Below are 25,437 nucleotides of genomic sequence, written 5' to 3'. Positions count from 1 at the left end.
TATGAATACGCAACCCGAAAGCCCCCGCCGCAACGAGCGGACCGATCGGGACTAGTTTTATCTAATTTAAAGAGTATATTGTATAAAAATGTCAAAAATAATGGGGTTATCAAAGCCCGCAGCCCCAAGGCTAAATTCCCCCCTCCTTGTACTCTCATAATATATTACTAGATGTGATTTACAATTTACAATCATGCAGAAAGGAATGAGAAAAAAGTATAAATTATCCATTAACTAGTTTAGTGACTCGTGAAATCACAAGTAAACGTAAAAAAATACTTAAAAAACTAATTAATAATATTTAAGTAAACAAACATTATCTTTAAAAGTTAATCTATAAAAGTTACATTAAATATAAATAATAAAAAAGTAACTTTTAAATTTCATTACAACCGATTCTTTTAAATTGGGGTAATATATATACTTCTTACTAAATTTAGAAGCATATGATGACTTCACCATTCCAATTGTTAGATAGATTAGATTTATATTTAAATAATTATTTGATTTGAAACTATGTAGTTATCATTCGAATTTGCGTGGTAATATAATAATAATAATAAAAATAATAATAATAAGGATGATAATAAAAATTTGCTCAAAAATTAAATATTTATATTTTTAATAATAAGGATTTTTTTTTTGTACTATGTGTATTATTATTATTATTATTATTATTATTATTATTATTATTATTATATATATATATATACACACACACACACACACACACACACATATATACGGCCCTATTATTGGAGGCAACACCAAACGTCGATTTATTGGCGACTTGACCGCCGCTTAGAGCCTATATTGAACTCCAGGCTTGATGTAAAACCCATGGAAACTCGCTCCTACCATTTTCATGGCGTCTCGATTTTATTACTTTTTATTCTTTTTTTTTCCTACTACTTTTTGGGCCGGAGGTTCTATTGGAAGCAATCTCTTTATCCGTCGAACAAAGAGATGGAGGACTTTCTCTACCCTTGTGAGTGTTTAACTCGGGGCGGAGAAATGATTTTTCTTTATTCTAGGATAGAGGAAGGGTTGTCTACGCCTCACCTCCCCCATACCTCACGCATGTGGGATTGGGTATGTTGTTGTTGTTGTAATAATAATTATTAGTAATAATAACGCCTGTAATTTTATAAAAATGCTTAAGGGTTTTAAAGATGTTTCTAGGCTATAAGTCAATTTTATGAAGTGTTGTGGTTTATAGGATTGTAGACTTGGGTGGAAAGTGGGTGAATTCCAATATACATATTTGAGGATTGGGGCCTAATGATACTAAAGATAAAAGAAAGACGCGGGATTGAAAAGATTGAACGATGTCAATTAGTGATCAGTTAACTCTTACTAAATTGATTTTTAGTAAATTATTGTTGTATTATATCTCTATCTATCGTGTTGAGATGTGTGTGATTTAACAGTTGCAAGCTTGAAAAGAAATTTCTTGTGAGGCAGGGTCGTGTGAGGGTGAAAAATTAATATGAATTAAATTGGATGACATTCGTATGAAAATTTGGTGTACCTCATGAAATAGTCTCTGACAATGGGAAGCAATTCGCTGAAGGAGTATTTCAAAAATTCAGCAAGAGATTGAGCATTCAACAAAATTTCACATCCGTATACCGCCCCCAAAGGAATGGGCAGGTAGAGGTGACCAATGAAGCGACCCGTCCTAATTCATCCGGACGAAGTCCATATCGATTACAAATGATTCACAATAGTTGATTACATCGCGAGGTACTTGACCTCTATATGATACATTTTACAAACATTGCATTCGTTTTTCAAAGACAAACTTTCATTTCATCGAAAGTTGACGACATGCATACCATTTCATAATATATTCAACTATAATTGACTTAATAATAATCTTGATGAACTCGACGACTCGAATGCAACGTCTTTTGAAATATGTCATGAATGACTCCAAGTAATATCTCTAATATGAGCAAATGCACAGCGGAAGATTTCTTTCGTACCTGAGAATAAACATGCTTTCAAGTGTCAACCAAAAGGTTGGTGAGTTCATTAGTTTATCATAAACATTCATTTCCATCATTTGAATAGACCACAAGATTTTCATTTCTCATAAATATACGTCCCATGCATAGAGACAAAAATAATCATTCATATGGTGAACACCTGGTAACCGACATTAACAAGATGCATATAAGAATATCCCCTATCATTCCGGAAAATCCTTCGGACATGATAAAAACAACATCGAAGTACTAAAGCATCCGGTACTTTGGATGGGGTTCGTTAGGCCCAATAGATCTATCTTTAGGATTCGCGTCAATTAGGCGTGCACTAATTCTCAAAATTAGTGATGTTCCCTAATTCTTAGGTTACCAAGCAAAAAGGGGCATATTCGGCTTCGATCATTCAACCATATAATGTAGTTTTGATTACTTGTGTCTATTTCGTAAAACATTTATAAAAGCAGCGCATGTATTCTCAGTCCCAAAAATATATATTGCAAAAGCATTTAAAAAGGGAGTAATGAAACTCACCTTACAATATTTTGTAGTAAAAATATTCATACGACGATACTAAACAATGCAGGGTTGACCTCGGATTCACGAACCTATATCATTCATATGTATATTAATACATATAATCGTAATCGAATAAAATATATATTATTATTAGTGATATAATTTTTGTATTAATATCATATGTATGTCAATTTTTATATTTTATAACAATATTAATATAGTTAGGTTTTGTATTTAATATATTTTTATATAACTATCTTTCGTTTGCAAAATTAATATTTAAAATAATAATACCCGATTAAGGATAATAATAGTAATGATAGTATTAGTAGTAATATTAATAATAAAAATGTGAATAAAAAAAATGTTAATTTTAATAAAGATAATAACTTTAATAATAAGGTTATGTGATAGGTTTAATAATAAAAAATTTAAGAATCATATTAATGATACTAATAATAAATATAAAAGTTACATTATTTTTAAAATAAAAACATTAGTTTTGATTCTATTTCCTAAGACTTAATAATACTTGGTACTAATATTTTGTAATAATAACTATAAATATAATAATAATATTAATGTTAATGATAAAAGTAATAATGATACTAATAATTACTACTACTTAATTATAACAATAAAAATCATACTTATATAATAACAATTTCTCATCTTATACAATTAACCTTAACTATAATAACATTAAAATTAATAATAATATTAATAATAATAATAACAATAATTAATAATAATAGTAATGATAAATATATCAAATTATACCTTAGAAGTATTAAAAATAAATAATTTGCCCGGGAGGGGACTCGAACCCGCGACCACTCGAAGCCCGACACCCTGCTTAACTACTACTCTAACCTATTATTCTGATTTATACCCAATCTGAATACTTATAACCTGCTTTTAATTTGATTCCTATTCTGCTTCATCATAATCACGTTCCAAAACCATTCAGCAACTACCAAATTGAATTACCAGGTAACATATGATTTTCAAATAGAAACCGAAACCTTTATAACATGATTAAATAGTTTAATCAATCGAGAAAATAAATAAAAAATATATATCAAACAGTCGCCTGGCTCCTTGTTCGTCGTGGATAAAAAAAAATATTGCTTTCGAATTTTGAAGATGTTTTACATAATATTTACAACATGAAATGTGTTGAAATTCATCATTAAAAACTTTGTGTATCGTTAAATTTAACAGAAACACCGAAACAGGTTCGAATTTTGGGATGAACACAAGGTTGACTTTTTAGAAAATAAACTTTAACTTCGAAAATTCATCTTTGATTTGAAGAATTCGAAATTTAAATTTTACAGACAGTTTAAATAAGTGATTACTAACATAACTGCATTAATACATTTTTGAAATTTATTTCGAATTCGAGATTTTGATAAAAAGAACAAGAACAGAGCACGACTTGAATGTTCTTCAACTTTTCTTTGTTTAATTCGACTTTTTGGAAGCAGTTAAAATTTGGTAATTGATGTAAATGATGAAAAGAGTTGGGATGAACGATTGTTACACGAATTGATCAAATTATTAAAGAGTCATTCAGTCGACAGGATATAGCTCAGATACAGAAAGGAAAAATACAAAATAAATAGAAAAAAAATATAAAGGAGAAAAAGATTGATAACTGATTTTGTTGGTATCTGGTTATCTTCTTACGAATTTGAATCAATTTGGAGACAGATTAACAATTATAAACAGTCTGAAAACTAAGTGAAACAGGATACGTCCTTTATATATATATATATATATATATATATATATATATATATATATATATTGTATTTATCAGTGTTTATATATTTAATCAAATTATAATATGTATAAATCTGTATATATATATATATATATATATATATATATATATATATATATATATATATATATATATATATATATATATATATATATATATATATATATATATATATATATATATATATATATATATATATATAATTCTAATTGATTCCTAATATATAAATCTGTTTACAGTACTTAGGTATTTACATATAATCTGTATTTATATCTGTTATTTTATATAATTAATTCTTAAATATCTTAATAATAATAATACATGTTAATATTAATAGTAATAATTCTCATAATTACACTAATAATAATAATAATAATTATTATATTAATAACTAAAATCATAATTATAATAATGTTAATAATAGAAATAACAATATTAATAATTAATGATAGTTTGTTTATAATAATACTTATATTAATAATGAAAATAATTAAATACTATTAATAACAATGTTAATAATGAAATTCTTAATAATAATAATAATACAATTATTAATATTAATATTAATAGTAAAGTAAAAATAACAACTTTGTTTTACTTTGTAATTTAATATTTAAATATCACCTATTATTATTTATGTAATATGTGTATATATATTTATATAGATATTTATTTTAAAAGCAATTTAATTATTTGGTATACTATTTTACATAATCAACTCTAATGATTAATTTACATTTTAAATTCCAATTTGTTACATCTTCCTACATTTATATACATATGCATATTTAGTTACAAACAATAGTTCGTAAATCGTCGGATATGGTCAAAGGTTAAATGCATTCATATAACTGTTCCAAAGTTTTCGAGACTCAACATAACAGACTTTACTTATCGTATCGAAATCATAATAAGATGAAGTTTAAATTTGGTCGGAAATTGCCGGGTCGTCACAACCAACCGAGACATCGTAAAAGGATTAGAGAAGAGATTGGGAAAATGCGAAAAAGGATGGATAAATGAACTCCCCTTAGTACTATGGGCTCACCGAACCACACCGAAGAGAAGTAATGGCAAAACGCCATACAGTTTAGCCTATAGAACAGAGGTTGTCCTCCCAGCAAAGATCCAAGTGCTAACTAATAGAACTGCTAACTAAGAGGACAATGAAGAGAATCTACGAGTCAATCTAGACTTACTAGAAGAGCGAAGAGAAGCCGCAATAATTTGTGAAGCTTCATACAAAAAGTGGTCGAAAAATACTACAACGAATGTGTCAAACCTTCGACTTTCAAAATAGGAGATTATGTCCTACGACTCAACAACACGATCAAAGTCAAATATCAAGGGAAATTAACACCTAATTGGGAAGGACTCTATGTAATTTCAAAAGTGCTTGGTAAAGGATCATACATGCTTGAAAAAGTGAAAGGGACACACATCCCACGCGCTTGAAATGCCATGAATCTCTGGAGATTTTATCACTAAAATCTCTAGTATACCAATAAAATTTGTAGTTGAAGCAAATGTAACATGTAGTTGAAGTCTATAAACTTCCTACCATAATTAATACAGTTCCTACAAATTTTGATAAATGTTTGTCACAACTACACTGAATATATAATCTGCAGAAGAGACATTACTAACTGTACCGGTAATAACAAGGTAACACAAAAAATAAGAAGCAGATGCTTCGGAATAAACAAAAGGTTCAAATTCTCAAGTAAAAGTAGCTAGAGCAAAAGTCTCGAAGGCAACCCAAAACAAGGAATAACCTATATGAGTACCCCAACGGAGTACATAAAAAACAGTGTCCTAACACTAGCTCTAATTATGGATGAAAAATATACCCTTAAAATTACCAAGGATTCCCCACTAAAGGGAATACCATATATACATACATGTTATCACAAATAAACAAAAACCTACAAAAAAGGAATGAAGAGTAAAACCCACCTCAGTAGGTATACATACCATGGTATAACAAAAACAAATAGTAGGCATATAAGCCAAACATAAAGGCACCAAATGTCTACAGGCTACATAGCCAAAATTAGAATTACAAGATATTGTCTGAAAATGTGATGACCCGGAAATTTCTGACCAAATTTAAACTTAATCTATAACGTTTCCGACATGATAAGCAAAGTATGTAATGTTGAGTCACGAAAGTTTTGGAACTATATTCATGTAATCAATTATTCTTTGACTGTTCTCGAAGATTCACGAACAATATATATAACTTAATATGCATATATATATATATATATATATATATATATATATATATATATATATGATTTCAAGTTATTTAACGATAGTAACATTCGATTCAATTAATATTTAGATAAGTTAACTAAAACGTTTAAGATGAACCAGTAAAACACTAATTTGCTACAGTATTTTTGAATTGCTACAGTACCCGAAAAGCTACAGTGTTTTTGAAAATCACTATTTGCTACATTAAAAAAACTTTGCTATAGTAACTTTTCTACAGTAACTTTGCTACAGCAAACACTATTTTAAAATGAAAATGTATATATATATATATATATATATATATATATATATATATATATATACTACGAGACGATGATTTATAGAAGCAAATAACCAAAACACTTAATTGATTAACGCTACACTTCAAGTGACATAGTTTATTGATAATGCTAAAAACGAACATATATTTCATAGCATTATCCCTCAAGAAAGACAAGCTTTTAGTTGCAATTGTTCTATTTACAAGTGATATTCGTTTAAATAATAAAAGGTGAAGACAAAAGACAGATTCGACGATTTGAAGACGTAAACGACCAAAAAGCTAAAAAGTACAAAGTACAATCAAAGTGTTTCAAATTATTGATGAGAGACGTCTAAAAATTACAAGAGTACGAGCCGCAAAACGCAAAATACAAGATATTAAATTGTACGCAAGGACGTTCGAAAATCCGGAACCGGGACTAGAGTCAACTTTCAATGCGCGACGCACGGAGCGAAAATTACAAGTCAACTATGTACATAAATATAATATAATATATAAATAATTCTTAAAATTATTTATATATTATATATATTTATTTAAAACCGTCGGCAAGAAGCAAACAACAACATGTGAACTGTCCCAGCTGGCCATGCGATCGCATGGCCAGGAAGAAGAAACTTCATGCGATCGCATGACCCCAATATGCTGGCCACATCTATAAATTTCGCAGTTTTTGGTGGAACTTAACACATCTATTCTCTATCTCTCTATCTCACGTATATATATATATATATATATATATATATATATATATATATATATATATATATATATATATATATATATATATATATATATATATATATATATATATATATATATATATATATATATATATATATATATATATTATAATTTTAATTTTAATTTTAATAATAAGGGTATGTTAGCGAATGTTGTAAGGGTGTAAGTCGAAATTCTGTCCGTGTAACGCTACGCTATTATTAATCATTGTAAGTTATGTTCAACCTTTTTAAATTAATGTCTCGTAGCTAAGTTATTATTATGCTTATTTAAGCCGAAGTAATCGTGATGTTGGGCTAAATATTAAACACAGGGTAATTGGGCTTTGTACCATAATTGGGGTTTGGACAAAAGAACGACACTTGTGGAAATTAGACTATGGGTTATTAATGGGCGTTATATTTGTTTAATTAAATGATAATTTGTTAATTTAATATAAAGATTTACAATTGAACGTACCTATAAATAACCATATACACTCGATCGGACACGATGGGCGGGATATTTATAAGTACTAATAATCGTTCATTTAACCGGACACGGGAATGGATTAATAGTCTATGGACTTATTAAAACAGGGGTGAATTATATACAAGGAAAATTGGTGTAATTATAGTTTAAGTCCCCAATTAGTTGGAATATTTGACTTCGGATATAAGGATAATTTGACGAGGACACTCGCACTTTATATTTATGACTGATGGACTGTTATGGATAAAAACCAGACGGACATATTGAATAATCCAGGACAAAGGACAATTAACCCATGGTAATAAACTAAAATCAACACGTCAAAATCATGATTACGAAAGTTTAAATAAGCATAATTCCTTTATTTCATATTTAATTGCACTTTTAATTATAGCACTTTTATTTACTGTCATTTTATTTAAATGCACTTTTAATTATCGTACTTTTTAATTATCGCAATTTTATTTATCGTCATTTTATTTATCGCATTTTTATTTATCGCAATTTCATTATCGTTATTTACTTTACGCTTAAAATTAAGTTATATTTATTTTTAATATTTTACATTAGGTTTTAACTGTGACTTAAGTTTTAAAATCGACAAACCGGTCATTAAACGGTAAAAACCCCCTTTTTATAATAATAATACTACTTATATATATATTTATATTTTTACAAATATAGTTTTTAAAAATATAGCGTTAAACTTGGCTAAGATCCCTGTGGAACGAACCGGACTTACTTAAAACTACATACTGTACGATTAGGTATACTGCCTATAAGTGTTGTAGCAAGGTTTAGGTATATCCACTCTATAAATAAATACATAACCTGTGTAAAATTTTATCGTATTTAATAGTATTTTGTAGTAAAAATATAACTATTTTGTACCTTTCGCTTTAACATCAAGTATTTTTGGCACCGCTGCCGGGGAAAGCTTAAACGCCGAAAGCGAAACGCAATAAAAAAAAGATTTTTAATTTACTTTTGTAAAAATACGTTTTAATTTAAAAAAAAATACAAAAATATAAAAAATATATATATATATATATATATTTTTAAGAGTTTATTTAAAATATATAAAATTATAAAGTTTTTATTTTTATTTAAAAATTAAGTTTTTATTTAATTTTTATATATATTTTGTATAAATATAAAACAGAAAACAGAAAAAAAAGTAATCGGGCCAAGCTACTGTAGCAGCCCAACTTCTGGCCTGGATCCACGGTCCATGCGACCGCATGGCTATATAACACAGATTTCATGCGACCGCATGATGCGAAAAGACCGGTCTGAAACATAAGCTGAACGAAATTAGGGTTTTAATTAATAATAATTATTAATATAAACCTAATTAGGGTTTTAATTATATATTAATTAGTTTTAGTTTTTTAATTTGTATTATTTAGTTTAATTAGTTTTATTAATATATAAAAATTAATACTTTTATAAATAAATAATATAAAAATAATATTTTTATAAAAATTGTACTTTTTACAACTTTAAGTTTATTTTTATATTTTGTATCTTTTTATTTGTTTTAGCGTAATACTTGTATTTTTCGTTCGTATTTAGTTTTAAGTCATAGTTTTTGCCATAGTTATTTTTATTTCTAGATTTTTAGGCTTTGCCGTAAAATCCCTTAAGTACTTTTTCTTTAGACTAAGATTTAGGTGCTTTAGAATTTTGCGACACCGTTTTATAAATTTTAGTACTTTTTAAGTTATTGCCGTTTTGGATATAGAATTTCTTTAAGCTTTAATACCTTTAGACGCAACTTTTAATTCTTAGTTTTTAGACTTTTAAGTTTCGACGCGCTACGTTATTTTTATTATTTTTCGACCTTTTATTTTTCGACGTTTTCCAACGCACACTTTTTCTTTCTTATTTCTCGACGCTCTAGTTTTTAGGATATAGAATTTTCTATTTCTTCTCTAAAATTTCTTTAAATTTCAACGAAAAATTATTTTAAGTGGTTAAATTGATAGACATCCAAAATTTTCTGGTTCGTAGTAATAGTTGAATTTGTTAGTGGCGAGTTGTGGGCTTCCGATTTAAAGGGTCCTGGCTACCTGCTGCATCTATTGGCTATTCGAAACGTGGACAAAATCAGAAAAGTCTATTAATTTGATAACTTATATATTTTTTTTATCTTTTATAAATAATAGGATATTCAGTGAATGCACCGAGCAAAACGTTCACCACCTTTTATACGTTCACCACCTGTAACTCGATCAAGACATCTAGCCAATATTGTCGCCGTTGATTTTTCTTTAGAATCGTCATCCAGTCGACCAAGTACTCCAATTCAAATTTCCGATAATCCATTTTTTGAACCCGACCTCACAATTGAGAATCCGGAGGATATTCAGGGACAATTCAGAGATCCTGAACCACTAATCTTTCCTCCGGAACCACCAATCATTCAAACAGAGATTGTCGAGGAACAACCCATTAAATCAGAATCCTCTAGTGATTCAGATTCAACAAATTCAATAATGGAGAATCTGGAACCTCTAAGTATGGAAGACAGAATGAGAGCTAAACGCACTGGCCAAGGTCACGCAATTACTCAACCAGACATTAATGCGCCAGATTATGAAATCAAAGGACAAATCCTACATATGGTAACTAATCAATGCCAATTTAGTGGTGCGCCGAAGGAAGATCCAAATGAACATCTTCGAACCTTTAACAGGATTTGTACTTTATTCAAAATAAGAGAAGTGGAGGATGAACAGATATATCTCATGTTATTTCCCTGGACTTTAAAGGGAGAATCCAAAGATTGGTTAGAATCGTTACCTAAAGGGGCGATTGATACATGAGATGTCTTAGTTGAAAAATTTCTTAAACAATTCTTTCCGGCATCTAAAGCCGTGAGACTTCAAGGAGAAATTGTTACATTCACACAAAAGCCAAATGAAACTCTATATGAAGCATGGACAAGATTTGGAAAATTGTTAAGAGGATGTCCGCAACATGGTTTAGACACTTATCAAATAGTACAAATATTCTACCAAGGATGCGACATCACTACAAGAAAAGACATAGATATAGCAGCTGGTGGTTCCATTATGAAGAAAACCACAACTGAAGCTTACAAAATTATTGATAACACTGCTTCCCACTCACATGAGTGGCATCAAGAAAAAGATATCGTTAGATCATCTAAAGCAGCTAGAGCCAATTCTAGCCATGACTTTGATTCTATTTCCGCAAAGATAGATGCTGTCGAGAGACGAATGGAAAAGATGACTAAAGATATTCACTCAATAAGAATTAGTTGTGAGCAGTGTGGAGGATCACATTTAACAAAAGATTGTCTCAGTATTGAACAAACAATGGAACAAAGAGAGAATGTTTCATACATGAACCAAAGGCCTGGAAATAATTATCAACCACCAAGACCAATTTACAATCAAAACCAGAATTATAACCGAAATGTTCCATACAACAACCAACAAGGTCATAGTAATCAACAAGTACCTAATAATACTTAAAATTAGCAAAGACCTATTTTTCAAAACAAACCACCACAAACCGATGATAAAAAGCCAAATTTTGAAGACATGATGTCGAAGCTAGTTGAATCTCAAACGCAGTTTTTCACATCTCAGAAACAAACCAATGAACAAAATGCTCAAGCATTTAGAAATCAACAAGCTTCTATTCAAAATCTGGAACAAGAAGTAAGCAACCTAGCAAGGTTGATAGGTGAAAGAAAACCGGGAAGTCTACTTAGCGATACAAATGCTAACCCCCGGAATGAAACAGCTAAAGCCATTACCACAAGAAGTGGTATTACACTTAAAGTACCTGAAATACCTGTAATTTCTGATGACGCTATTCCTACTCCACAAGAACCACAACCTAATCAAGATAAGGAAACATAACCTGTAGTTGAAAAGGTTAATGAAGATAACACAGTTAAGGCTAAACCTTATGTTAAACCATACCAACCACCACTTCCTTATCCGAGTAAAATGAGAAAAGGGAGACTTGAAGCCGAGCAATCCAAATTCTTGGATATGTTTAAACAAATAAATGTCAATCTTCCTTTTATTGATGTAATTTCAGGAATGCCTAGATATGCCAAATTCTTGAAAGATCTAATCACAAATAGAAAGAAAATGGAAGAACTCTCGGCTGTTACTATGAATGCTAATTGTTCTGCAGTGTTGTTGAATAAGATACCAGAAAAACTATCTGATCCAGGAAGTTTCACAATTCCATGTTTTCTGGGTAGTCTTAGTTCAATAGAAGCATTGGCAGATTTAGGTGCTAGCATAAATTTAATGCCGTATTCACTATACGCTAAACTAGACCTTGGAGAATTGAAACCAACACGAATAATCATATAACTAGCCGATCGATCAGTAAATATCCTAGAGGGATAATGGAGAACATGCTAGTTAAAGTTGGTACTTTAGTATTTCCAGTAGATTTTGTTATTCTGGACATGAAAGAAGATTCTCGAATTCCTCTCATATTACGAACACCATTCTTAAACACAGCTAAAGCAATAATAGACGTGTTTGGTAAGAAACTGACCCTAAGTATAGAGGACGAGAGTGTTACCTTTTCTGTTGATAGAGCCATGCAACAACCGCAATCTGCAAATGATACATGTTATTACATTCAAACTATAGATTCACATGCAGAATTGTTAGAAGAATTTCTAGAATTGCAAGGAACAGGAGAATGTTCTTTAGGAGAAGGAACTGAACCAATTGACGAAACTGAAATGTTAGCTACACTTATGGCTAATGGATATGAACCAACAACAGAAGAAATTCAAATGCTAAAAGAAGAAGACAGATATCGATATAAATCATCGATAGAAGAACCACCGACATTAGAATTAAAGCCACTTCCAAACCATTTGGAATATGCTTATTTACATGGTGAATCTGAATTACCTGTAATAATATCGTCTTCTCTTACGGAAAATGAAAAATCTCAACTCATTTCTGTGCTAAAAGCTCATAAACCAGCTATTGCATGGAAAATTCATGACATTAAAGGCATAAGTCCTTCGTATTGCACACATAAAATCCTTATGGAAGAAGGTCATAAAACGTATGTGCAATGCCAAAGAAGACTAAATCCTAATATGCAAGATGTTGTTAAGAAAGAAATTATTAAACTACTTGATGCAGGTTTAATTTATCCAATTTCTGATAGTCCATGGGTAAGCCCAGTTCAGTGTGTACCTAAGAAGGGTGGCATGACTGTCATCACAAATGAAAAAAATGAGCTTATTCCTACTAGGACTGTAACAGGATGGCGTGTTTGTATTGATTATAAAAAATTAAATGATGCTACCAGAAAAGATCACTTTCCCTTACCTTTCATTGATCAAATGTTGGAAAGATTAGCTGGAAATAGTTACTATTGTTTTCTTGATGGTTTCTCCGGATATTTTCAAATTCCAATAGCACCCGAGGACCAAGAGAAAACCACGTTCACGTGCCCTTATGGTACTTTTTCTTATAAACGCATGCCATTTGGACTTTGCAATGCCCCTGCAACCTTTCAAAGGTGCATGATGGCGATTTTTCACGACATGATAGAAGAATGCATGGAAGTTTTCATGGATGACTTTTCAGTTTTCGGTGATGCATTTGAATCATGTCTAGTTAATCTTGAACGAATGCTTATTAGATGTGAACAATCAAATCTAGTACTTAATTGGGAGAAATACCATTTCATGGTTAAAGAAGGCATCGTTCTTGGTCATAAAATTTCAAAGGAAGGAATTGAAGTGGATAGAGCTAAATTAGATGTAATTGCTAAACTTCCACATCCCACCAATGTTAGAGGAGTTAGGAGTTTTCTAGGGCATGCCGGTTTTTACCGACGTTTCATAAAAGATTTTTTTAAAATTGCCACTCCTATAAATAAACTCCTAGAAAAGGATGCTCCATTCATCTTTTCGGATGAATGCATCAAATCTTTTAATATTCTTAAAGAAAAACTCAATAATGCGCCGATCATGATAACTCCAAATTGGAATCTACCGTTTGAACTCATGTGCGATGCAAGTGATTTTGCAATGGGAGCCGTTTTAGGACAAAGGATTGAAAAATGATTTCAACCTATTTATTATGCTAGTAAGACTTTACAAGGAGCACAAACGAATTATACAACTACTGAAAAAGAACTCCTTGCTATCGTCTTTGCTTTTGACAAATTTCGTTCATATCTCGTTCTAGCTAAAACGGTGGTCTATACCGACCATTCTGCTCTTAGATACCTATTTTCGAAACAAGATGCCAAACCAAGATTAATCCGTTGGATCTTACTCTTACAAGAGTTCGATATTGAAATTCGATATAAAAAGGGAGCAGAAAATCTCGCCGCTGATCATCTTTCTCGTCTTGAAAATCCCGAATTAGAAGTTCTAAATGAACGGCCATAGAAGATAACTTTCCTGATGAATATCTATTGAAGATAGATTATAGTGAAATTCTATGGTTTGCAGACTATGCAAACTACTTAGTATGTGGATTTCTTGAAAAAGGGTTGTCGTACCAAAAACGAAAGAAATTCTTTAGTGATATAAAACACTATTTCTGGGAAGATCCATATTTGTTTAAAAGTTGTCCCGATGGAATAATACACCGATGTGTATTCGGGGATGAAGCCAGTTAAATCTTAAACCATTGTCACACAGGACCAACAAGAGGGCATTATGAGCCTCAACTCACAGCAAGAAAAGTTTACGATGCTGGATTCTATTGGCCTACAATTTTCAAAGACGCACACCTTCTTTACAAATCCTGTGATGCTTGTCAAAGGGTCGGAAAAATAAGTCAACGTGATGAAATGCTACAAAATATCATTCAAGTATGTGAAGTATTTGACATTTGGGGTATTGACTTTATGGGTCCATTTCCAAAATCTCATAATAATCTCTACATTCTCGTTGCCATTGATTATGTATCTAAATGGGCGGAAGCACAAGCTCTCCCAACTAACGATGCACGAGTTGTAGTCAACTTTTTAAAACGTCTTTTTGCAAGGTTCGGAACACCGAAAGCTTTAATAAGTGATCGGGGTACTCATTTTTGTAATAATCAACTTGAGAAAGTTCTCAAAAGATATGGAGTAACTCATAAAATCTCAACCGCTTATCATCCACAAATAAGTGGACAAGTTGAAAATACCAACCGAGCATTAAAACGTATTCTAGAGAAAACTGTAGGATCAAATCCGAAGGAATGGTCCATGAAATTGGAGGATGCACTCTGGGCTTTTAGAACAGCCTACAAAACTCCAATTGGAACCACACCTTTTAGACTCGTTTATGGAAAAGCATGTCATCTTCCAGTAGAAATTGAACACAAAGCATTTTGGGCTTTGAAGACATGTAATCTTGATTTACATGAAGCCGGACGTCTACGGTTAAGCCAACTAAATGAATTAGAAGAATTAAGACATGAAGCATATGAAAATTCGTTAATCTATAAAGAAAGAACGAAGAAATGGCATGATAAAAGAATCAGAAGTTCAAAAGAATTTAAAGAAGGAGACATAGTTCTTCTTTTCAATTCACGATTCAAGCTATTTCCTGGAAAATTGAAATCAAGATGGTCTGGACCATTCATAGTCAAAAGAGTTTTTTCATATGGAATAGTAGAATTAATAAATTCAAATGAGATTGAATTTAAGGTTAATGGTCACAGAGTTAAACATTACATAGATAATTCAATGGAAGTTGAAGATGAAGTTAATCACAATTTCGACACCACAGCTAACTAAGTGTGAGAAGGTTCGAATCTTTTTAGGGTAATAGTTATTTCTGTAGATTTAGATATTCTGTTTTCGTGTAGTTTCCGAGAATGGAATCCGAATGGTCTTTTCCTAGCAGACCCTAAAGAACTAGTCTTCTCCCCCCATTCTGATTTTTTTTTTTAGGTTTTACGAGATGAAGAATTCCTTTGATCTGAACCATGGTCTAATGCTACACGCTATGATTACTAAACGTAATAATGACACCCTTCCGAGTGAATTGGTATCATTCATAAGAGCCAAAATGGACGGAGTAAGAAAAGAACTAAGAAAAGATCATCATAAGATACATTTTGGTAAAGAAAAATCAAAATCCGCAACAAAAAGAAGAGCATGACACCTTGAAATATGTTATAAAATGCGGAAAATGGTCACACGAAGGTAAATGTTCAAATAATCAAACATATTCAAATACCGAATTTGTTACTCTATGCAGAGAAGGACCATTCATATGTTTAGAAGAAAAGATATTGAATATTCGAGGTTATGCTTATGTAGCTATGGAGAACCAAATCACACGACTCTCCTATGAGTCGGCTAAAGCAGGTCTCCGAGAATTCTTTCTCATAGGTAAGTTTGTACAGTTTTTATTTATTTTTATTGCTTTTAACCTTTTGATAATAAACGCTGAATCGTTCACTATAAAGTATTAAATTGGTATTCAATAAAATTAGGTATGCGTAACCGAAATTATTGATATCATACAAAAATTTATTACATCACTGCGAAATTTACCGTTTATTCTTAAGGTATAAATATCTTTAATCAATCAACCCAAAATATTTCAGAAATTCGTCAAGAGTAAAAGTAGGTAATATAGCCGAAATTACTTTATCGAAAAGAGGGGCGTATATTTTTGATAATATTTGATTGATTAAAGTGGGATAAAAGACCAAAAAAAATTTTAATTTTAATTTTAATTTTTTTATTTTTTAAAATTAATATATAAATATTAAATTATTATTGTAAACTTTTTAAAATCAATATATTTAAGTTTGTACATATTTAAAAAATTAATATTTTTAATATAAGTTTGTATGTATAAAAACAAAAATATAATATAAATTTGGTGTGAATTTTTAATGATATTAATTTGAATTTTTAATGCATTTTAAATTTATGTCTGGTGTGAATTTAAAAATTTTTTTTTTTACTTTATTTCACTAAGTTAAAAATTTGATTTTTAAAATTCGTCGTGAGTTGAAAACTAGGTCGTTGAACCGAAATTGCTCTACCCAAGGGAGGGACGAGAACTTTTATTATCATTATTTTTAATCTTATTGAATTAAAGTATGCCAAAAACATTAAAAAAAAAAACCAAAATCTTTACTTTTAAAACGACGCTTAAAAAGTAACAAATTTTAAAATTTTGTCGAGGGACGGACTAGGACAACGATCCGAAACGCCCTCACTCCTAAAAAGAAACAAAATTTTAAATAAAATTAATTATTTGATTTAAAAAGTATAAGGTTTTTATTAAAAAAAAGAGAAACAGACCCCATGCGATCGCATGGGGTTCCTTCACAAAAACCATGCGGTCGCATGGAGGCCAATTTCTGGTCAGATTGAAAAACCCATCGAGCTGTTCTCTGTCTTCATAACAACACCCACACATACACGAGCATATACACACATACACCCTAAAATCACCAAATTTCACCCAAATTTCACCAAATTTCTCACAAAATTTCGCTACAATCATGCCTAGGTTTGGATTTTTCAACAAGAAGGTAAAAATTACACCCCTAAACTCTTAAAATTCTTAGTTTTTATGATAATTACCAATATTTTACCTAATTTGATTTTGTTAATTTCTAGTGTAACTAGAGTTAAATTGTTAGTATATTATGCATGTATAACCTAGATTGATGCTATTTAACATGATTTGAAGCCAAAAACTTCGAAATTTTTAGGAATCTAGGGTTTGTGTTCTTGAGTAATTTGGGGCCTTTTGATATAAACAGGTTATGGCCGATTTTTTACATGAATTATTGCTAAATTAATTAGTGTAACATGTTTAGGTAGCTAAATGATCCAAACTTTGATCCTAAACATGATTTTTGAGAATTAAAGTGGACTTTTTAGGTCTAAAATTCATGAACTTGATTAAATTGATGTAAATGTCATTTGAAACTTGTTTAATTACTAGTAATGGTTGTTTTAACATGTTATTTGAGTTGAATGCTTATGAACTTTGTAAACATTTTCATATATACTTATTTGAAAAAGTGTAGAATTGTTAAAATGGTGAAAATGCGTATAAGTTTAATTTTGATTTAACATGTTATTGTAATTGTTTCAAGTTGTTATTTTGCTAACACTAATGCATATTTGGATGCACAAATTTTGTGTTTAATGTGTTTTGCAGAAGATTTACCGATACTGATGGTGCATCATCATCATCTAGGCAACCTGCTCCAGAACCTGAACCAGAAATGCAATATGAACCGGAGCAACAACAGGAACAACAACAACAACAACCTAATCAACACGTACCTTATTATGATCCGCAACAAGAATATGTTGATGCCTACGTAATTTTTTCGATTCATCCGATAGTAGAACACCCAATAATTTATGAAGCACAGTTGCATCCCAATCTGAGATTTGATCGAAGTTGGAGAGATTACCCGACATATCAAAGTAACAAATTCAAACTGGTAACAAAAAATGTAGAAGTGCCAAGGGTAATCGATTGGGAGCCTTTGGAAAGGGTCCAACTAGTTAACTCAGTTAGACAGCATTTGATCCAAAGGTATGGTAGCTCTTTTTTTCCCGATTGGGAACGTTTATTCACCATTCGTAGGCCTGTATATAAGAAATGGTGTGTTGAGCTTATGAGTACTATAGCATTAAATGCGGATGTAGATAGGTTAGATGATAGAAGTTTTTTTTAGATTTATACTTGGCCGTAGGATGTACAGGATGTCCATGCTGGATATGGCCAGGGCTTTACAGATTTACACTCCTAGTGAATTACTACTACCTGATTGTATGAATTTGATTTATAATGGTGAAAGGGTAGATAGGAATTTTGACGCGAACGCCGTCTGGAGGCGTATGTCAGATTATAATATTTTTGGGCGGGCAGGAACACACTCCTACTTACATATTAATAGAGCCGAGCTTCGTATAATTCATAGATTTCTGGCTAACTCGATTACACAGAGAGGTCACAATAAGGAGAAAATGACCTTACATGATTTATTTTAACTTAAGTGTATTCGAGATCCAAGAGGCTTTGTTAATATCCCCTACTGTGTTGGTTTTTATTTGTCTAAGATAGTGGAAGGAATACAGGAAGGGGGAATAATAGGAGGAGGTATTTTTGTTACTCTCATTGGAGAGTATTTGGGTGTAGATAGGGATCAAGGGGGTCCACTCTTGGTTTGTAGGGAACAGGATGATACTTTAGGATTGAAGGTCTATCAGGGTGCTAAGGTATTGAAGAGCAAACGCAATCAGGCAGTACCATATATTGGTCGTCATCCACAGGTAGAGAGAGATTTAGATGAGGAAATGGAGGAAGCAGATGACATTAGGGATGTCATTAGGGAGGCTATGACTGACGTCTACCAGCATATAGATGAGGTAGAAATGACAAACCAGGATAGACATAGTCGATACGAGCAGTGGCAAGCCCGGAATGAGTACGAGCATTCCAGGCAACGACAGCATGATAGATGGCACTATCATCAGCATCAGATCATGAGCCAGCTATCACCTCAGGATCACTACGTACCGACTCGACCTGCTTACTATCCTCCACACCAGCCCGATATGCGACCACCATTTACTCTCTACGACCCTAACCAGGCCTATCAGTACACCTATAACCAACCATGAAACCCGCCCGACTACATGAACTGGAACCCCTATCCAGATTGATATAGTTCCGTTGGTGATTTTTATGATTTTTATTATTTTTATTTATTTATGTTTAAACATATAATATTATGATACTTTTATGTAAGTTTAATATTTTTATTATGTTGTACTAATATTTCATATTTAATTTGAAAGTGGGATTTTAAGTCCCATTTCAAATTACCATGCATGTTTATATTTGTATCGTATGTATTTTATTTCATATACACAACAGGGTAAAACATCGCATTTTCAAAGACTGACATTAAGTTCAGCAAAAGCTACTAATTTTGACGACAAAACGAAAAATAAATGTGATGTAACAATAAGACGGAATGAACAAATGATGTGCACCATTTATCATTCAGCAAACAAACGCCAATATGTTGGTAAAATTTAATCATTTTTCTACGCTGATCACCCTCAATAATTTAAATTGTTACTGATTTCTTGCAAATGAGGGCATTGCAAGATCTTAAGTGTGGGAAGGGGTTAAATTCTTTTGGATTTGTAAAAATTTTAACTTATACACTTGGTTACCATTAAAAATACTAGTAACGCAGTAGTTGTATTAGAATCTAGTGCTCTCTGATAATAAAGAACAGCTCTAGTCTTATATACTAACTACCCAATTCTAGTAAAATTTTTCAAAATTTTCAAATAAATGAATTCAAAATCATGTTTATACATATTTATGAACGATAAAACTAGGTGTTAACACCGAAATTATTGTTACCTCGGAAAGGACATAAATTGAGAAACAACCCAAAATGTTAGAATTCATTTAAAATGAAATAGAGGACAATAAAATGGCAAATAAAGGAAAATAAAAGCCAAGTGTGGGAAAATTTACCAAGTTATTTAAAACATATATCACATATTTTTGTACAAATAATTGAAGATACTTTTGTTTTGGACAAAATTAACCGTTTTACCAGGTAAATTGTAAGATATTTGAAAGAAAGATGGATCTACACGATGAATCAATTCCATCATTAAAAGGAAGTATAGTCTTCCGAAAAAGAAACGCGCTTCTTGATTTAGGTCAGGAAGTTGTCGTCCAGACCAGTTGTAGAGTCTACGAAAAACCTTGAAAAGTTTTCTCGAAAATCAGCTGGAAATCTACGGACCTCAGCATCAAACAGGGTCGCCAAGTGGTCAGACTTATCCTAACCATGAGAGGATCTGTCTCGTAAAATGGAGAGGGCACCGTGCAAATTAGTTTGATAAGACTAATGAATCAGATCCCAGAAAGGATAATCTCCTTAAAGATCAAAAATCAGCTGTTAAGACTGATATTACTCAATCCTTGAGATTGACTTTTAAAGATTGAGAATTACAAACTCATGGAATTCAATGATATCTAAACTCGAGCTTGAACGAGAAAATATTTTGATCAAAATTACAAACCGATTTGTTTTCTGAAAACCCATTTTTAATGCGTTCATTACCATTGAACGTAAAATCCTAGGAATTCACCTGGAATTCATTAGGTCACCTGAACCAAATCGGGTGTCAACCGTAAGAACGGTGGTTGCATAGCATGGTCGAAGACAGGACCTTGTGCCAGACCGAAAAACTATAGGGTGATCTTCACTATTGCTCATACCAAGGATAGTAATTGCATCCGACACGTTATAGACCATAATTAAAAGCATGTCACGGGACATTGCCTTAACAGTTGCTTGTTCAACGCTTTCCTTTACAACCGGATGGTAGTTTACCGAAAGGTAATATACGAAGCAAGTATACTGGACGTGTTGCTTTCCTAATACAAGGTTAGCAAGTGGGTGACACAAAACCGCAAGTTTTGAGCTAAAATTTTCAAATCTGAAACCCACCAAACCCACAAAAACAATTTGAAAACACCGGTGAAGGGTTATTCCGGAAAACTTATCTAGGGTAAAAGCTAGATTTAATTTTCAAAAGATCAAATGTTTTCATAAAGATCCAATTTCCTTAAGGATCTAAATTTTCATAGTCATGTGGAACTGTAAACCACATCGTTACTGCCATTGTTCATACCGCCATATAAAAATCACTGATGTACAAAGTGTGAAGAATAAAGAAGTGATTCTTGTATTTTTATTTCAAGACTATATTGCTTGAGGACAAGCAACGCTCAAGTGTGAGAATATTTGATAATGCTAAAAACGAACATATATTTCATAGCATTATCCCTCAAGAAAGACAAGCTTTTAGTTGCAATTGTTCTATTTACAAGTGATATTCGTTTAAATAATAAAAGGTGAAGACAAAAGACAGATGAAGCGTCCCGTTCATATCGAATATAAATGTCACGTACTCATTGGTGTCCTTGCGAGGTATTGACCTCTATATGTGACATTTTTAAAATCTGCATACATTTTTATGATACAAACCATAATATTTATTATAACCAAAGGCTTAAACAATATAATAATGATTATCGTTTAGCAATAATCTTAGTCTTACAAACTTTACATTTGATAATAACAATACGATTTTCAACATATTTACATTACAAATCTTCCGATATGCAGTTTTATTTTTGACACAAATATGCATACTCCAAATCTTGCTTAAATTCAGCATAATACAGCGGAAACTTTTATTTATCACCTGAGAATAAACATGGTTAATACGTTAACATAAAGTTGTTGAGATATAGGTTTAATGCTAGCAGCGTTATAAATATAGACCACAAGATTTCATATACATAAACGTTTTAATAAAAATATTCTAAGTGGTTGAGCACTTGATAACCATACTTAACATTTAATCAACGTCGCATATTCCCTTTATTATGAAATCTCACTACACCGTACCAAGTGTAGTCACCGAAACGAAGTACTGTGCAACCGTTGAATACTGGTCGCCCAGTCCGGTTGGGGTTATCAGGCCCGATAGATCTATCAACAGGATTCGCCTTTACAATACCGCATGTAAATAGTAGTTACCAAGTTACAGGGAAGTATGCCAGTGGTACAACTCAATGTAGAATATATATTTTTAATCACTTGTGTCCATAACGTAAATCATAAAATGCATGTATTCTCATCCCGAAATATTTAGAGTTTAAAAGTGGGACTATATACTCACTTTTGCCTTGAAGATATTTAACACGACTTGGTCTCCGATAGATATCACGAACCTAACCATATATAATATATCAACATATTTTCTTTTCAAATAATTGTTACATGTATACTTATAATACTTTCAATATCTAACAGTGCGTAGTTAGCAGTCCGATGTTAGTAGTCCACAATTAGTTGTTCAATAAAATAAATAAAGACCCCATCGTATTCGTATTGATCGGAATTAATCTCGACCCATGGTACCATGTTGTCAAATGACGTGTTGCGTACAATCATGAGGTCTTATAATTAATCTTCTCGTGTTGTTTACGGGTGGTCCTGAAATATGTAAAATCAAATCATGATTAAATATATATAAAATATCATATTAATTAACAAAGATATGATTAGTTTAGTTTTACTCAAAATATTTTCGTAGCTAAACTAGCTTCGGATACCCGATTTTGTTTTAGCTGTAGTTTCTTCAATACAACTCCGTTTTTGTTGGTTCAACTTGCCACTTCCTTGGATCGAGCCATTATTTATGAATATGAACTATAAATACCTTAGTTTGCATTCTAAATCACAGGTTATAGGTCAAAATTGGGTGAATCTTATGAAAGTGATCATTTCCGTCATAAAAACAACATCTAGATGATCATTTTTATAAAATACTTACACTTTGAGTTATACCATGAGATTTTTATATATTAACATATTCATAAGAAATATCATTTTTCCAGAATATAAACTTCCAATTCAAAGTTTAAGATGGTTTTTAATTATCCAACCCAAAACAGCCCCCGATTGCACTCGAACGATGTAGATTCAGTTTTAAGGTGTTCTTTGTAAAATCAAGTTGTATCTTGTTAAGTTAGCATATCATTATGATATATTACAGGTCTTGAAGTGTTTTAAAAGTCAAGTTAGAAGGATCTATTTAGTTTGCGAACACGTTTGAAATCATTCAAACTATGTTCTTGTTGTTATGATTTGTATATTCTTAATAAGATAGTTATAATTAAACAAGATGATGAACAAAGGTTATACCTCAAGTATGATGAAGAAAGTTACTGAATAAACAAGATATGAACTTGTTCTTGATGACTTGGAAGATTAAGAAGTGAAATCATGAAAGAAACAAAGGTTGTAAGTAAGTTTATATCTTAATTTAAGATAATTAACTTACATGAATTGAATCAAAGTTTAAACATAGTTTTACCTTGATTATGAAGCTAGAAACTTATGAAGACCTTGAAGAACACTTGAAGGTTGAAGATGAGAGAGTTTAGAAGAACATCTAACTTGAAAGAAAGTTGATATGAAAGTGTATGTGTGTGTATATAGGCGTGAATGTAGAAGTATATACAAGGATTTTATGTTTTGATTTCTAGCTCATAAGTCTTCCTAGATGTTAACACTTGATCCCACATGTTGTTGACTAACAAAGGCTGCTATGAGAAGATAATTGAGGTCTAATAATTGGTATTTATCAATAGTAAATACATCTAGAAGCTGCGTACAATACGGGTACATATACCCTAGGTATACGTGTAGAAATCTTGAGGAAACGGAACGAGAACTCAAATATAACTATCTTTTGTGAATATACTTATATTTTTTTATGTATTTAAGCCCTTTAAAAGTGATTAAATACGTATTTATACGATACTTGCATAAGCATTGTAGGTTATAGGTATATATGTCAAAGAACGTTATGTATAGTTACCGTTTTGAAAACTTAAGTTAGTAGTCTCAAAGTATACTTATAACTCATTGTTATTAGTACACAATGATATGTTAAACCATCCTTAGATCATGTTAAATATGTATAAATATGTATATGTACACAATCGTATAATTATCGTATGTTATATAGTTCGTGATATCATCGGTCAAATTGGACGGTTAAACGTTGTGTAAAACTCTTTTCAAAAACACAAGACTCAACAATTTGGATTGCTTATCATGTTGGTAATGTTTAATTTATGTAAATATTAATCTCATATGTATAAAACGATCGGAAAAATCCTGGTCGTTACAACAGATTCGACGATTTGAAGACCCAAACGACCAAAAAGCTAAAAAGTACAAAGTACAATCAAAGTAGTTCAAATTATTGATGAGAGACGTCTAAAAATTACAAGAGTACGAGTCACAAAACACAAAATACAAGATATTAAATTGTACGCAAGGACGTTCAAAAATCCGGAACCGGGACTAGAGTCAACTTTCAACGCGCGACGCAACGGAGCGAAAATTACAAGTCAACTATGTACATAAATATAATATAATATATAAATAATTCTTAAAATTATTTATATATTGTATATATTTATTTAAAACCGTCGGCAAGAAGCAAACAACAACATGTGAACTGTCCCAGCTGGCCATGCGATCGCATGGCCAGGAAGAAGAAACTTCATGCGATCGCATGACCCCAATATGCTGGCCACATCTATAAATTTCGCAGTTTTTGGTGGAACTTAACACATCTTTTCTCTATTTCTCTATCTCACGTATATATATATATATATATATATATATATATATATATATATATATATATATATATATATATATATATATTATAATTTTAATTTTAATTTTAATTTTAATAATAAGGGTATGTTAGCGAATGTTGTAAGGGTGTAAGTCGAA

General features: G+C 31.1%; 1 non-coding gene and 1 pseudogene across 1 annotated transcript; one reads left to right on the top strand and one right to left on the bottom strand.

Annotated features, from left to right (window-relative positions):
• The window catches only part of LOC139843487 (uncharacterized), a 362,697-nt pseudogene that overhangs the window by 246,275 nt on the left and 90,985 nt on the right, over nt 1–25,437 (top strand).
• Nucleotides 10,936–11,042, bottom strand: LOC139887172 (small nucleolar RNA R71). Its single transcript, XR_011773013.1, has one exon. It is a non-coding gene; the product is annotated as a small nucleolar RNA R71 (small nucleolar RNA).

This window comes from Rutidosis leptorrhynchoides, chromosome 1 (assembly GCF_046630445.1).
Source record: "Rutidosis leptorrhynchoides isolate AG116_Rl617_1_P2 chromosome 1, CSIRO_AGI_Rlap_v1, whole genome shotgun sequence".
Taxonomy (NCBI): Eukaryota; Viridiplantae; Streptophyta; class Magnoliopsida; order Asterales; family Asteraceae; genus Rutidosis; species Rutidosis leptorrhynchoides.
The sequence above is the reverse complement of the archived record's forward strand: the minus strand, read 5'-3'. Positions and strand labels throughout refer to the sequence as shown.